At 37.0% G+C, this 15489-nt stretch overlaps 1 long non-coding RNA gene across 1 annotated transcript in view; it reads left to right on the plus strand.

Annotated features, from left to right (window-relative positions):
* Positions 1–935: 935 nt before the first annotated feature.
* Positions 936–15489, plus strand: part of LOC309615720 — a 211427-nt gene continuing 196873 nt past the window's right edge. Inside the window, exon 1 of the long non-coding RNA XR_014237016.1 lies at positions 936–14458. This is a non-coding gene — a long non-coding RNA (uncharacterized lncRNA). The remainder of the gene's footprint in view (positions 14459–15489) is intronic.

A 15489-nucleotide genomic window follows, 5' to 3' on the forward strand; every position in this document is an offset into this window, starting at 1 on the left:
CCCTCACAACAAGCTTCATGTTACAGATGAGGAAACTGAAGCTCAGAGGAACTAAATAAGTTTAGCCATCAGGCAGTGGTGGAACAGAGATTTGAGCCCCTGTCTGACTGAGTCCAAGGCCTGTTCTTCACCATTATACATTTTGATGCTTTCAGCTGAATGGTAGACAGTGTCTGACAGTCTCTCTCGTCCCACAAGCTCTTCTGCCTGTGCCCTTGCCAATACTCCTCGCAGGGTAGAGTATATTTCCTCTCCCCTTGATTCTGGGCTGGTCCTGTGACTGTTTGATAAATAAAATATGTAAAAGTGGTTCTGCATAACTTCCAAGAGTGATCCTTAAGAGATCTCCAGCTTCTGCTTTGGTTTGTTGGAACTCCTGAAATCCAGTTGCCATAATGTAAGAAGACTTACATGGAGGAGAACAAAGATTCCCCCAGTCCTAGGAAAGGAGACCAGCACCCAGGGCCAGCCACATGACTGACAGGGTCCAGTGCAAGATGAAAATGTGGTCCCCAGTCAGGGTCAAAGTCAATCTCCCTTCCCTCAGCTCCAGCACCCTGTAGAGGAGGAAAAAGCTTTCCTCAACCCTTTTAGGGTCCCTGGCTGGGTCTGGAAATTAAGCTAATAAAGACAGATTAACAGGAGAAAAGCATACAAATAGTATTAAATTTCTATATGTACGTGGGAGCCTTCACAAGGGAATGAAGACTTGAAGAAGTGACCAGAGCAGGAAGCTTTTATACCTTTTAGACAAAGAAACAATACATTTGTGAAAAATTGACAAAACAAAGGGGTCTGAGCTAGGGTAGTAAATGGTGAAGAAGTAACTAGGAAAATAAAGGTTGTGTAACAAGGTTTGTTTATAGAGGTTTTTTGGCCCCCAATTCCCCATCTCTGGTGATAAGAATATCTTACTTCCTCCTGGTCCAGGGAGTAGGTCAGAGTGACCTTCCTGCTTCCACCATTTAAAAAAGTTCCTTCAGTTTAAGATATTTAATATGCCAAGGTGCCATATTTTGAGGTAGCATGTCCTGAACCCCATTAGGCCTAATGCACAGTGGATAGGTAACCCCAAGGGATTGCCATCTCCATGATAGGACACGCTCAAAACCTAGACTAACAGTGGTCAAGAGTTGTCTACAAAACTCTCCACGGTTCTGCCATCCCAGGTGGGACTGAAACCTCCTTGGGGTGCCCCAAGATGCTGCATGACCCAAGATGACAACACCTTGGTCTCCCCCAAATCTGCTCCCAGGCTCCTGCCAGGAGCAGAGGGCAATAGCAGAACCCTGGCCTTCTACTCACAGATGTGACAGGGAAGAGGGCAAGAGGAGTCAGGGGGGCAGGTGTGGGAAGGAGGAGACAGTGTGGGGCCCGAGGAGCCCAGGGGCAGGAGCAGGCAGGCAGTCAAGAAACCATCCTGGGGCTTCAGGGAGATGGTGAGAGATGAGACTGCACATGAACCAAGGCTCCGATCCCTGGGGCACGTGTACTCCATTGTCCCTTCCTTCTTTACATACCAGATACAAATGGAAAGAAAAAATCTTTAAGAATTTCAAGATGGCAGCCACAGAGCATTAAACCCCAAGTATGGATCCCTTCTGTGACTGTGGAGATCACACACGTGTCTGGTGAAGCCAGCCCTGCCACCACCAACTGCCAGCCTTGTGAGTGGGGACATTTTGGTCCTCTCAGAGTCCACGTGGAAAACCACCCAGTCAACCCACAGAACCTTGGGAAGTAACAAATAGTTGGTGCTTTAAGCCACTGGTTTCAAGGAGGTTTATTACACTAACTTGATAACGGAACAGCTACTGTCATCATCCTAGGCATTATGGGGTCACTGAGAAGTATAAGATACGATTTCCACCCTCAAAAAACTTACAGTATAATTAGCTAGAAAAGGACACATAAAAAGAATTATTGACCAATCACAGACAACGTACGATCAAACGAGAAGGAGAAAATTGGAAAAAGTAAAGACTGTTTAGAAACAGGAAGTGCCTGGGAAAGGGTAGTCAGGATATTCAGGGAAAGCTTCCCTCATCAAAACCCTGGGCCAGAGCTTGAAGCATGTGTAGTATCTGGATGGTCGACTACGGGTGACCCTGCTTGACTGCCTACTCCACTCACCGGGAAGAAGCCTGAGCACATATTAAAGCATGCAAAATCCATTTCCTGGATTAGGAGCCTGAACTGTTCAGCTTCCTGAACCCCATCCCTACCTCCTCTCTTCTCTCCATCCCTTGACCAAAGCATTATTTTTGCCTCTGGCTTTCATTCTGATACACAAATCAATTTCTGTCAGCCTCTAATCTTGTTTCAGCTTGCTGCTTACAGGTCTTTCTTTTCTCCACATCTCAGAGACGTTAAAACCTCTGAGATCCTCCCTGCTGGGGCTATCCTACCTCTAGGACCCTATGTCGTATAAAGAGTCCCTCCAGTGACTGCACAAGCTTGAAGCTCACTAGTATATAAAATAAACCTGTAGGATTTACACAAAGCAACATTTCCCACATTTATTTGTCCATGGAAACCTCTTTTCCCAGATCATATTTCGGTTCCTCGGATTATTCAGCAAATGCTACTTTAGACTAAATTTCTACAAGTTGATTTGTAGCATCTATATTTTTTACCAAGCTCCCCAGATGATTCGGATGTGCACCAAAGTTTGAGAAACACTGTTTAGAAATAAGTGGAATTGAAGTTACAATAGTCCTTCTGTAACTTTTGATCAGTCTCACTCACTCATTCTTTAAGACTCAAACATAAAACACCTCAAAACTCCATAAACTTTCATAACTACAACTGAATTTCTTTGGTACTTGACAGTTATTGTAGTTTAAATATGAGACATATAATCTTTGCTTAAACATTTTACATATTGGATCTTTATTTTCTCTACCTCTGCACAGCACTAGGATTCAGGAAACTTGAATCCTTTTAAGGCTATTCAACTAAGTAGTTTGACCCTTTTTTCGTAACATGTTTTTTAACATTCAGAGCGAACAGCCTGATATAGTAGATTTTGGAATTAGACTGACCTGGGTTTTAAATCTTGGTTGCAGCACCTACTGGCTGTGTGACATTGGGTAAATAATTTAAGATTTCTAGGCCGCAGATTACCTGGCTGAAAATAAAAATAATATCTACTTTACAGGCTAGTTTTGCAAATTAAAAGAGATTCAATTTACAGCTAATAGAAATACTGGTACTTCAATAAACACTAGTTTGCTGTGTCTTGGGGTCCCATGAAGGGCAAAAGTGGCTAATAATATTGTTTTACCTATCTGCCAGGGAGTTGTAGAAATAAATAAGATTGCATAGGTTGAAAAATGCTTTGAAAAAGTTAAAGCCATTTTATAAATGGAGATAACAGTGTTTTCTGCTGATGAGATCTGAAGCTTCTTGAGGGAGACTTATTTCCATTTTAAAATATGTAACATTTTGCTTTCAATTTGAAACCAAAATAGCATTTAAATGGTGTATGTGTCTGTATATTCATTAAACATTAGTGATGGTGCTAAATTAAAAGTTCTTGACTCTAGACTAATACATTGCTACGCTGGTTTTGTGTATGTTTTCCACTTTTCTTCTTTTGTATAAATTTTAAACAAACCTATAAATAACCTTCCCCTGCCCCCTACACACCTGAAAGAAGTTTTTCACAGCCTCATTGCCAGTTTTAATGGAGGTTAAGGTTTACAGGTATATCTCATCTCATTTCTGGGTTTGTGCAAGGTTAGGGCAGTAAATATTAAAGGGAAATGGAAAATGAAACTCTTGGTTATGGTCAGTTTGTTTCATAAAAATGACCCCCTGTATTTTTATTTGAATTTAAATCATACCAGCAAGGGCTCAGCATTCATAAAGTCCTTTTATAATTCTCACAGATCCTGTTAAGTGAGTACAGAATCCCACGAATGCAAAATAACAATATTCTTAAAATTGAAAACCAAGGACTAAAAATTTCATTACCCCAATATATCACCTAACGTCAAAAAACATAATGCAAGTTCTCTGGGTAAGATTGTATCGACTGCATGTACAATTTGGTCTATTAGTATGCTCCATTATTTTGAATTTGTTAAATCCTTGAATAAAAATTTCTGTGTTAGCAGTTCTTGGCTAAATTATAAAAAGTAATAACAGCTGCATTATCACCTCTTAGGGAGTAGAAGGTTTGTCACAATGACTAATGTTCTTCCTACTGAGGCACTATCAAGCACACTTTACACATCCCCTGCCCTGGGCACTGATTTGATTTTCCTCACACAGATGGTATATATTATCTTCAGCTTCTGCTGAGAAAAGCGATGTGGTCAATGACTCCATTTATTAAGTTGAGTCTGGGGTCTGTGTGCCCTGCCAATCTATTAATGGTTAAACCTGTGGAGACATGCCTTACTCCAAGGATAGAGGCTCTAGTATTTTTACATACACAGTCTAATAGAAAAATATGATTATTATTTCTGTTTACAGGTGGGAGATCTGAGGCAAGTCAGTTGGGGAGTTACAGAGCTGCAACTCTGTCTAGATTTCTTTTCTCCAAGGTTGGGGGAATGGCTGCGAGAACTGCTGATCCTGGGCAGTTATCTAAAGTGGACCTGGGGAAACCGAACTGCTGGTGCACAGCCTGATGCATCTGCCACTCCAAGAAGCGTCATCTTTAGTGGGCACCCTCCATGTCTGGGTGGGCAGGTTGGGTGATGCTACAAGGAGCTAAATCAAGAGTGCCCTGGAGTGGGGAGGAGGACACCATTTGCATTTCACCTAGGGAACTCTGCCAGGGTTCTCTCTGCATTCTCACCTCAAGGCTTCTTGGGAGAAGGGAACACAAAAAACTTAAGACTGAGACTCAGGTCCTCAGATATCAGTACTAGCATTTTTTTTTTTTTTTTTTAGTCACTTAACATAAGATCTGTACTCTCAATAAATTTTTAAGTGCACACTATAGTATTGTTAGCTATAGGCACAATGTTGTAGGGCAGATCTCTAGAACTCATTCAGTTTGTATAATTGAAACTTTACCCATTAAAAAGCAACATCCCATTTCTCCCTTCTCCCTGGCCCTTGACAACCACCATTCTACTGTCTGTTTCTATGAGCGTGACCATTTTAGATACCTCATATAAGTGGAATCATGCAGTAGTTGTCCTTCTGTGACTAGCTAATTTCACTTATCATAATGCCATCCAGGTCCATACATGTTGTCATAAAGGTCAGGATTTTCTTCTTTTTTAAGGCTGACTAATAATTCGTGTTTGTATACATCACATTTTATTTACCCAATCATCTGTTGTTAGACATTTAGGTAGTTTCCCTACTTTGGTTATTGTTAATAATGCTGCACTAAACATGGGACGGCAAATATCCCTTCGAAATCATGATTTCAGTTCCTTTGGGTATATACCCAGAAATGAGATTGGATGAAAAGGTAGTTCTTTTTTAAATTTTTTGAGGAACCTCCATAATGTTTCCCATAGCAGCTGCACCCTTTTACATTCCCATGAACAGAGTACCAGAGTTCCAGTTTCTCCACATCCTCACCAGCCCTTATTTTTTATTTGTTTTGATAATAGCCATTCTAACAGCTACAGGGTTATACCTCATTGTGATTTTGGCTTGCATTTCTCAGATGATTAGTGATATCGACTGTCTTTCCATATACTTGCTGGCCATTTGTATGTCTTCTTTGGAGAAATATCTATTCAATACCTTTGCCCATTTTTAAATCAGGTTATTTGTTTTTTGTTTGTTTGTTTTGCTAATGAGTTGTAGGAGTTCCTTATTTATTTTGGATATAAACTTCTTATCAGTGGTTTGCAAATATTTTCTCCCACTCCATAGGTTGCATTTTTCACTTTATTATTTCCTTTGCCATACAGAACCTTTTTACTTTGATGTAGTTTCACTTGTCTATTTTTGCCTTTGTTCCTAGTGCTTTGGGTGTCATATCCAAGAAATTATTGCCTGAACCAATGTCCTGGTTTTCCCCCAAGTTTATCTCTAAGAGTTTTACATATTCAGGAATTGTGTTTAAATCTTTAATCAATTTTGAATTGACTTTTTTGTGTATAGTGTAAAATAAGGGTGCAATTTCATTCTTTTGCAGATGGATATGTTTCCCCAACATGATTTGTTGAGGAGATTATCCTTTTCCCATTGTGTATTCATGGCACCCTTGTGGAAGATCAGTTGACCATATACGTGTGGGTTTATTTCTGGGTTCTCTGTTCTTTTCCATTGGTCTATATTTCTGTTTTTATGCCAGTACCATAGTGTTTTAATTACTTTATTTTTGTAGTATATTTTGAAATTAGGAAGTGTGCTGCCTCAAGCTTTATCCTTCTTGCTCAAGATTGCTTTGGCTATTCAGAGCCTTTTGTAATTTCATATACATTTTAAGATTGTTTTCTCTATTTCTGTAAAAAATGTTATTGAGATTTTGATAGTATTGCACTGAATTTGTAGAATGCTCTGGGTAGTATGGACATTTTAACAATATTCTTCCAATCCATGAACACTGACACCTTTCCATTAAGTTGTATCTTCTTTATTTTCTTTCATTAATATTATTTAGTTTTTAATGTAGAAGTATTTTATATCCTTGATTAAATTTATTCCTAAGAATTTTGTTATTTTTGAAGCTATCATAAATGGGATTTTAAAAAATTTCCTTTTCAAATAGTTTATTATTAGAGTATAGAAGCCCAGCTGATTTTTGTATATTGATTTTTATCCTACAACTTCAGTGAATTATTAGTAAACAGTTGTTTTTGGTTGAGTCTTTGGGGTTTTCTGCATATATGATCATGTTATCTGCAAACACAAATTATTTTAATTCTTTCTTTCCAATTTTGATGCTTTTTATTTCTTTTTCTTCACTAATTGGTGTGCCTAGGATTTCTAGTACTATGTTGAATAGAAGTGGTGAAAGTGGGCATTCTTGCCTTGTTCCTGATCTTAGAGGAATAACTTTCAGTTTTTACCATCAAGTATGATATAAGTTGTGGGCTTTTCATGTATGGCTTTTATTATGTTGAGGTACATTCCTTATATACCTAGTTTGTTGAGAGTTTTTACCATGGCAGGGTGTTGAATTTTGTCAAATGCTTTTTCTACATCTATTGAAATGATCATGTGATTTTTATACTTCATTCTGCTAATGTGGTGCATCACGTTAATTGATTTGTGTATGTTGAACTATCCTTACATATGAGTGATAAAGTCCAATTGATCATGCTATGGGATCCTTTTAATGTGCTATTGAATTTGGTTTGCTAGTATTTTGTTGATAATTTTTGCATCTATGTTTATCAGGAATATTAGTCTGTTGTTTTTTGTTTGTTTTGTTTTGTTTTTTATTGTAGTGTCTTTGGCTTTGGTATCAGGATAATGATGGCCATATAAATTTAAGGACTTAATTTGAAAGTATTCCTCTTCTTCAATTTTTGGAAGCATTTAAGAAGGATTAGTGGTAATTCTTTAAACATTTGAGATAATTCATCAGTGAATTCATTTGTTTCTGGACTTTTCTTTGTTGGGAGGTTTTTGATTACTGATTCAATCTCCTTATTCATTATTAGTCTGTTCAGATTTTCTATTTCTTCATGATTCAGTCTTGATAGGTTGTATGTTTCTAGGAATTTATCCATTTCTCTTAGATTATCCAATTTTTTGTCATATAATTGTTTGCAGTAGTCTCTTATGATTATTTATAGTTCTGTGGCATCATTTGTAAGGTCTCCTTTTTCATTTCTGAATGTATTTATCTGAGTCCTCTCTTTTTCTTAGTCTAGCTAAGAGTTTGTAAATTTTGTTTATCTTTTCAAAAAACAACTCTTACTTTTATTTGTCTCTTCTCTATTTTATTTATTTCTCCTTTAATCTTCATAATTTTATTCCTTCTACTAACTTTGGCCTTAGTTTTTTCTTCTTTTTCTAGTTCTTTGTGGTGTACAGTGAGGTTGTTTACTTGAAAACTGTTTTCTTTTTTAATATAGGCATTTTCACTTTTTCCCTCTTAGCAGTGTCTTTGCTGCATCCCATGAGTTTTGGTAAATTCTGTTGTCAGCTTCATTTGTATTGAGATATTTTTAAATTTCCCTTCTCATTTCTTTGGTCTATTGGTTGTTCACAAGTATGTTGTTTAATCTCTACATATTTGTGAATTTTCCAGTTTTTCATTTCTTAGTCATTTCTAGTTGCCCTCCATGGTGCCCAGAAAATAATTCTTGGTATGATTTCAATCTTCTTAAATTTGATGAGATTTATTTTGTGGTCCAGCCTAGAGAATGTTCAATGTGCACTTGATATGAATGTGTATTCTGCTACTGTTGGGTAGAATGTTCTACATATATAGACTGTCTGTTAGTCCCATTTGGTCTATAGTGTTGTTCAACTCCACTGTTTCTTTTTGATTTTCTGTCTAAATATTATATCCACATATGAAAGTGAGACATTGAAGCCTCCAATTATTATTAAATTGCTGTCTTTTCCCATTGAGATCTGTCAGTGCTTGCTTTATATATTTGGGTACTCTGATGTTGGGTGCATGTATATCTGTAATTGTTACCATTTGCATGGAATATCTTTTTCCATCCCTTTATTTTCAGCGAATGTGTGTCCTTAAACCTAAAGTGAGTTTTTTTTTTATAGACAGCATATAGTTGGATCTGTTTTTTGAAAATTGATTTAGCCACTACATCTTTTGATTGGGAAGTTTAATCTATGTTTAGTGTAATTATTGATAGTTAAGGACTTACTATTGCCATTTTGTTGTTTTCTGCTTGTATTGTAGTTTGTCCCTCTTTTCCTCTTTTGCTGTCTTTTTTTGTGTGATTTTTTTTGTAGTAATATGCTTTGCTTCTTTCTTTTTTCTTCTGTGTATCGTCCATAGGTATTTACTTTGTTACCATGAGATAACATAAACTTATTATGTTACCGTGAGGTAGCATAAAAGTTACATAAAGCTTCTTATAGTTAAAATATCTATTTTAAGCTAACACATTAATTCAAATCACATACCAAAATGCTACACTTTTACCCCTTCAACACTTTGTTATTGATGTCACAATTCACTTATTTTTATATTGTGTATCCATTAACAAATGTTTATAGTTACAGTTATTCTTAATATTTTTGTCTCTTAACTTTTATACCAGAATTAAAAGTGATTTACACACCACCATTACAGTGTTACAGTATTCTGTATAGTCAGCCCTCTGTATCTATGGGTTCCTCATTCATGGATTCAACTAAATGAATAGCCGAAAAAAAAAATTCCAGAAAATTCCAAAAAACAAAACTTGAATTTGCCACATGCCAGCAACTATTTACATAGCACTTACATTGTATTAAGTATTATAAATAATCTAGAGATAATTTAGACAGGAGGATATGCATAGGTCACACAAAAATAGTACAGTGTTTTTATAAGGGACTTGAGCATCTGCAAATTTTGGTATCTGCAGGGGGTCCTGGAACCAATCCCCTCTGGATACCGAGGGATGACTGTATTTGTCTACATATTTACCTTTTCCAGTGACTTTTATACTTTCATATGCTTTCATGTTGCTGTTTTAGCTTCCTTTTATTTCAGCTGAAGAACTTCCTTTAGCATTTCTTATAAAGCAGGTCTAGAGATGATAAACTCCCTCAATTTTTTTTTTTTTTCTTTTTTTGTCACGGAAAGTCTTTACCTCTCCATCGTTTTTGAAGGAAAGTTTATTACGATTCCTGGTTGATAGTTTTTTCTTTCAGCACTTTTTATATATTATTGTATACCCTACTGGCCTGCAAGGTTTCTACTGAGAAATCAGCTGATAGTATTACAGAGACTCCTTGTATGTGATGAGTCACTTTTATATTCCTGCTTTCAAAATCCATCCTTTGTCTTTGACTTTTGACAATTTGATTATAATGTGTCTCCATAGACCTTATTTGGGGTTCTTTGTTTTCATAAATCTGAATGTCTGTGTCCCTTCCCAAATTTGTGAAGTTTTCAGCCATTATTTTTTTAAGTAAGTTTTCTAACCTCTTTATCTGTCTCTTCTCTTTCTGTGACTTCCATAACGCATATATTAATTTATTTGATGGTGTCCCATAAGTCCCTTAGGCTTTCTTCACTCTTTTTCATTCTCTTTTTTTTTTGTACCTCTGACAGTATAATGTCAAATGACCAGCCTTTAGTTTGATAACTTTCCTCTGCTTTTTTATGTCTGTTGTTGAATCCTTCTAGTGAATTTTTCAATTCAGTTATTGTGTTCTTCAACTCCAAAATTTCTGTTTGGTTCTTTTTTATAGTTTCTATCTCTTTTCTGAGAGCCTCATTTTGTTCATGTGCCATCTTCCTTATTTTATTTAGCTGTCTTTCTGTGTCTTTTGTAACTTATTTAAGACAATTATTTTTAATTCTTTGTCAGGCAATTCATAAATCTTCATTTCTTTAGAGTTGGTTACTGGAGATTTATTTTGTTCCATGTTCCCATGTTCCTTGTAGCTTTGAATTACTGTCTGTGTATTTTAAGAAACGGCCACTTCTCCTAATCTCTACAAACTGATTTTAACTGGGAAAGACCTCACCAATCAGCCTGGCTAGGGATTCCCAGAGCATCTCAATCCTTTTCTATGACTGTATCTTCTCTGGACTTTTGCATGTAGATTCCTAATTAAAGGGGATTTACCAGTTTCTCATTTTTCAGGATCCCATAACCTCTTGCTCTCTCTGGTGTCTGACTGCTGTACTATGGGCTGGGACATTGGAGCCATGTGCCATTCCTTCCTTTCTTCCCGGTGGAGAAGCCTTGAGTTCTGCACTTTCTCACAATCTCTCTGAACTGTCCTGAGTGCAGCAGATAACCCGCCTCTTTTCATTTGTTGTTAGCTACCCCCACCAAACTGTGAGAGTTCTGTTAGCACTCCAGGTGCGATGAAACAAAAACTGACCCCTTGGGCAGCACAGTGAAAGACCAGGGACATTTGAGGCATGCTCCCCTCTCTCTTGTCCCTGAGGGAGAATTTACGTGCCCAGGCAAACTCCCTCAATACTGAGCTGAGCTGGATTGTGGAAGAACTGATGCAGACAAAGTGAAAGTTTTCTTCTTACCCATTTTGATGCAGCTGGTTTCTGTATTGTGCACATCTGAAGTACTGTGACTTCTTAACTGGATTCTGGGCTTTTCATAAAGGCACTTTGTCCATATACCCTCGTTAAATCAGTGTTTCTGTGGGAGAAAGATGGCTGGGATTTCCTATTTTACTATCTGTTGATGTCACTCCCAGGATTAAGAATTTTAGTCAAATAGAGGGTGGTTACTAATCCCAACTCTCAAGGAGCATCCTGAGTGAGTGGGGAAATTACCTCTAGATAAGAGTGGAGGGCATGTTACTTCAACTCCTCTGCCTAAGCTCTAATAGATCATGTTCCAAGTTGCTAAACAAAGAAATTGGAAATGATAAGGAAGTTGAGGTGTCAGGCTTTGTTTTATGAAATTAAATAAAATAGATGTAAAGACAAATATGGGTGGAGAACCTTCCCATATCACATTGGGATAAACAAATTTAACCCTTAGGCAATGAAATTAGATAGACCTCTGCTATTATAAGTGGTGGAAGAAGCACCTGCCATATAAAGGAAAAACAGAGAAGCAAGGTATTTGGCACCAGTGGAGAAAATTTAATGGCCACTGTGGGGAAACCCAGCAAGTGGAGGTCTTTGGGTCTGCTGTCAGATATCACTGGGCTATGGCTGCACAATTCATCTTCCCAGTTTTGTTGTCTTGAGAAGACCTACATTTTGTAAGTACTCTGCTGGGTACCCTGATCTTGACTGCCCTTCTCCTCGCACTGTCTCCAGCACTGGTGTGGCCTAGGATCTAAGACCTCAGTGCGTGCCCACATGTGAGCCCCTTTGGAGACGCAGAGCCAGCAATACATTCAGTAAGAGAGCTGTCCAAAATTGGAGTTTCTCACCTACAGAACTCTGACTAATAAACACATTTCGCATACTGCTTCAGGCAAACTTCTGTCGTATATTCATGGTCACAGCTACATGTCCAGGCAAGGCACTACTCCAAATCTGTCCACACTAGTTGCCAAAGGCTGTCAAATTAGAAAACAACAATCGATGGCTTTACAAGTTTTTGCTGAAAACCTGTCCATAATAATCTTTATTCTATGAACCCTAGAGCACAAATAAAACCTATCAGATATAATTTGACCTTTAATCATATTCTATCTAGCCACAACAGCTGGCTTTGGAGTGAGACAGAACTGGATTTGAATTTTATTTGTATCAATTTGTGTGTGACTTTGAATGAGTTTCTCGAACTTTATATCTCTGGTCAACATTATAAGGGAGGGTACACATTCAGTGAAATACTGTATATTAAGAAATTAGCTGAATGTCTGACATGTGGTAGGAACTTATGCATTATTAACTGTTATTATTATTATTATTATTTGTTATGCTTTCTCCCATCTAGATTCTAAATGCTTAGAGGTCAGGGTCATGTCAAACACTTTTCATGACCATCACGGCACCAGGAACAGCACTACTGTGCTGCCAAGTAGGAACATGAAATCAAGTACTTCTATGTTTTCAAGGATATTTTTAAAGTCGATACCCAACCTGGAAGTGGGAACATTGATCCCAAGGCCAATCCTTCATTTCTGCTTTCCACCTATTGCCTCCTGCTTCCCCAGGGACTTTGATCCATCAGCGTTAGACCCCTCTCAACTACTGAAATGCGTTCTCTGCAAGCTGCTCCCCTTCAGTCTAGAATGGGCTCATCTCTCCTCAACATCAAAAACATCGTCTCATAGTCCTTTCTCCCATGGCACCATTCCATTTTCCTCTTTACTTGTGTTCTCAGATATGATGGAAGATTGTTCCTCAGGTATTGCCATTATATTTGCACCATTCAATTTTTAATTCTGTTACGTAGAAGCTACCCACCCCTATATTGAAAATACTTGTTCATCTCTCACTAGTAACCTCTGACTTATCCAAGTCTAAGTCCTCTTTCCAGTCCTCCTTCTCTATGAACTCTGAATATGTGATATTGTTGACTTTTATTTCCATCTTATCGTTTTCATCTTGTTTTGTTTCTATGCCACAGTATACTCTATATCCTTCTTGAGTCTCATGGAATATTTCTTCCTGGGTCACATACCAAATAAATGGTAAATGATTGTTTCCTCAGACAACTTCTGTTTTCTCTCAACATTTCTCTAATTTTACAGTTCACTTTACATCAATGCAGATAATTCTAAAATCAGTGATGCACTCCTTACTTGTGGTTGTGATTGCAGTTATCAATATTCTGGCATATTGTGCTAACTTTGGTACTGAAATATTGATATTTTTGTTGTTTTTATGCCATTATTTTGGTATTTTTAAAATCTGAGTTATTTATGCATTAAAATCTGCTCGTAGAGCTATATGCTGCATTAAATTTTGAAACAAAGAGGAACTGATTTTAAAAGCATCATAACATCAGTGATCATGCTTAAAACCTATTTAAGTTATTTCATTATTTAAATTCCAATTTCTCAGGTTATTTGTGAAGTTTGATATCTTTTCTTATGTATATCAGTCACTTCAATTTTGCCCATAATCAGGACTGAGCCCCAATCTATGTCCAGAGGTCCCTCATGAAGTTGTCTTAAAATGGAGGATAAAGAGTGGGGGGTGGGTAGATATGAAGTTATACCAAAGTAGAAGGTAGAGGAAAAAATAGGGAGGAAAAAAAAGGAGGCCCAGTCCTTCACGTGGATTCTGATCATGTCTCTGTCCCCAGGACAAGAATCTCTCCAATCCATAAAACCGTGGCCACTTGGGATATTAAAGACATTAACTTCACAGTTGGATCTTAACGATGCCTCAAAAAGAAGAGTAAATGCAATGCCCCCTCTGTTCCCATCCTCAAGTTCTGGGCCCAGGGCAGCTACTTCTGTTGTCCTATGAGGACATGTCTGCAGCTCCATACTCCTTTTCTTTTCCCTCCATAGTAATATCTATTCTTGCAGGGCATCACTTCTCCTCCCTTATATTCATTTATTTTAATCAGGATGTTCTTTCCCAATCAAGCTACCTACTGAGACTCAGACTAGAAGGAACAAGGTCTTAGCCTTGGGCCTCATCCCTAGACCTCTTTCTGCACCATCAGAGAACAAGTGTTGAAGACATCTCCCCAACTAGAACACAAGTTTCATGATCTTACTGTAGACATATTGCATTATCGACTGTTGAAGTGTGTGAAATCCCTGTCAGTTTCAGCTGTTCTCAAATGGCTCCCTGAACTTTGCAGTAAGGACCTGTTACTTATCTTGGTGTTCTCAAGTCCATTGGGTGCTCTATTGATTTCTTTTGTTTTCTTCTGTGCAGATGCTGGTATCATACAAGTATGTATCTGTCAGTGGTTGGTCCCCACCTGCTCATCTTCTGGGGTTCGTAAGTACACTTTTTCACCTACATTTTTGTAGATATTGGCTATAGATTTTGGGTTTTGTTATTCTAGTTCTCTATTTTTAGGGGAGATTTGAAGAGATTAAAAAACCATGCTATTGATGCCATCTCTTCTAATATTCAAAATTACATTTTGAATTTTAAACCATGTAAACATAAAATAAAATTTATGTTAAACTACTTATAAGCAAGATAAAGGAGTTGTCCACCCTTGAATACATACACTTTCTATCCTATTACCTTATTTTATTTTCTTCATAGACTATCAGTGCCTAAAATTATGATTTTTCTTTTTTCATCTTTCCCTTTCCTATGATATTAATTTCATGATTATAGGAGACTTTTCTCAGAAGACATTTACTTAATTACACATAGAATATAGTAACTTTTCAGTGGATAAACTAACAGACATTACATCATCCAAGTAACCAAGTATTAGGACAACAGATATATCATATAGATCCTAATATTATGCATCAAGGTTACTATATCATTTCTGTATTATTCTTACCAAAACATCCTGAATCTAATTATTAGGAAACATCAAAAAAATCCAAATAAAGGGATATTCTATAAACTGTGGCTAAAACTCTTTAAAAATGTAAATGTTATGAAAGATAAAGAAACCATCCTAGATTAAAGAAAACTAAAAAAAAAAAACTGGATTAAAAAATGCAATGTGATTATGAAATAGACCACCAAAAAAAAAGGATGTATTTTTATTTTGCTATAATGGACATCAGTGAGACAACTGGAGAAATCTGAATAAGGTCAGTGGATTATATACTAACACTCTATCAATTGTAATGATTTGATTTTGATAATTTTTCTGTGGGTGTATAAGAAAGCGTCCATAATATTAGGAAATGCACACTGAAGTATTTAAAAATAAATGGTTATCATGACTGTAAATTACAGTTGCCTCTTGTTATTCACGGTAGTTATGTACTATGAAGTTTTCATAAACACTGAATTGGTAAATACTTAGCATTGCTCCTAGAGGAATTAGTGGGTTA

The sequence above is a fragment of the Balaenoptera borealis genome (genome assembly GCF_965194805.1).
Source record: "Balaenoptera borealis genome assembly, chromosome: 18".
NCBI lineage: Eukaryota > Metazoa > Chordata > Mammalia > Artiodactyla > Balaenopteridae > Balaenoptera > Balaenoptera borealis.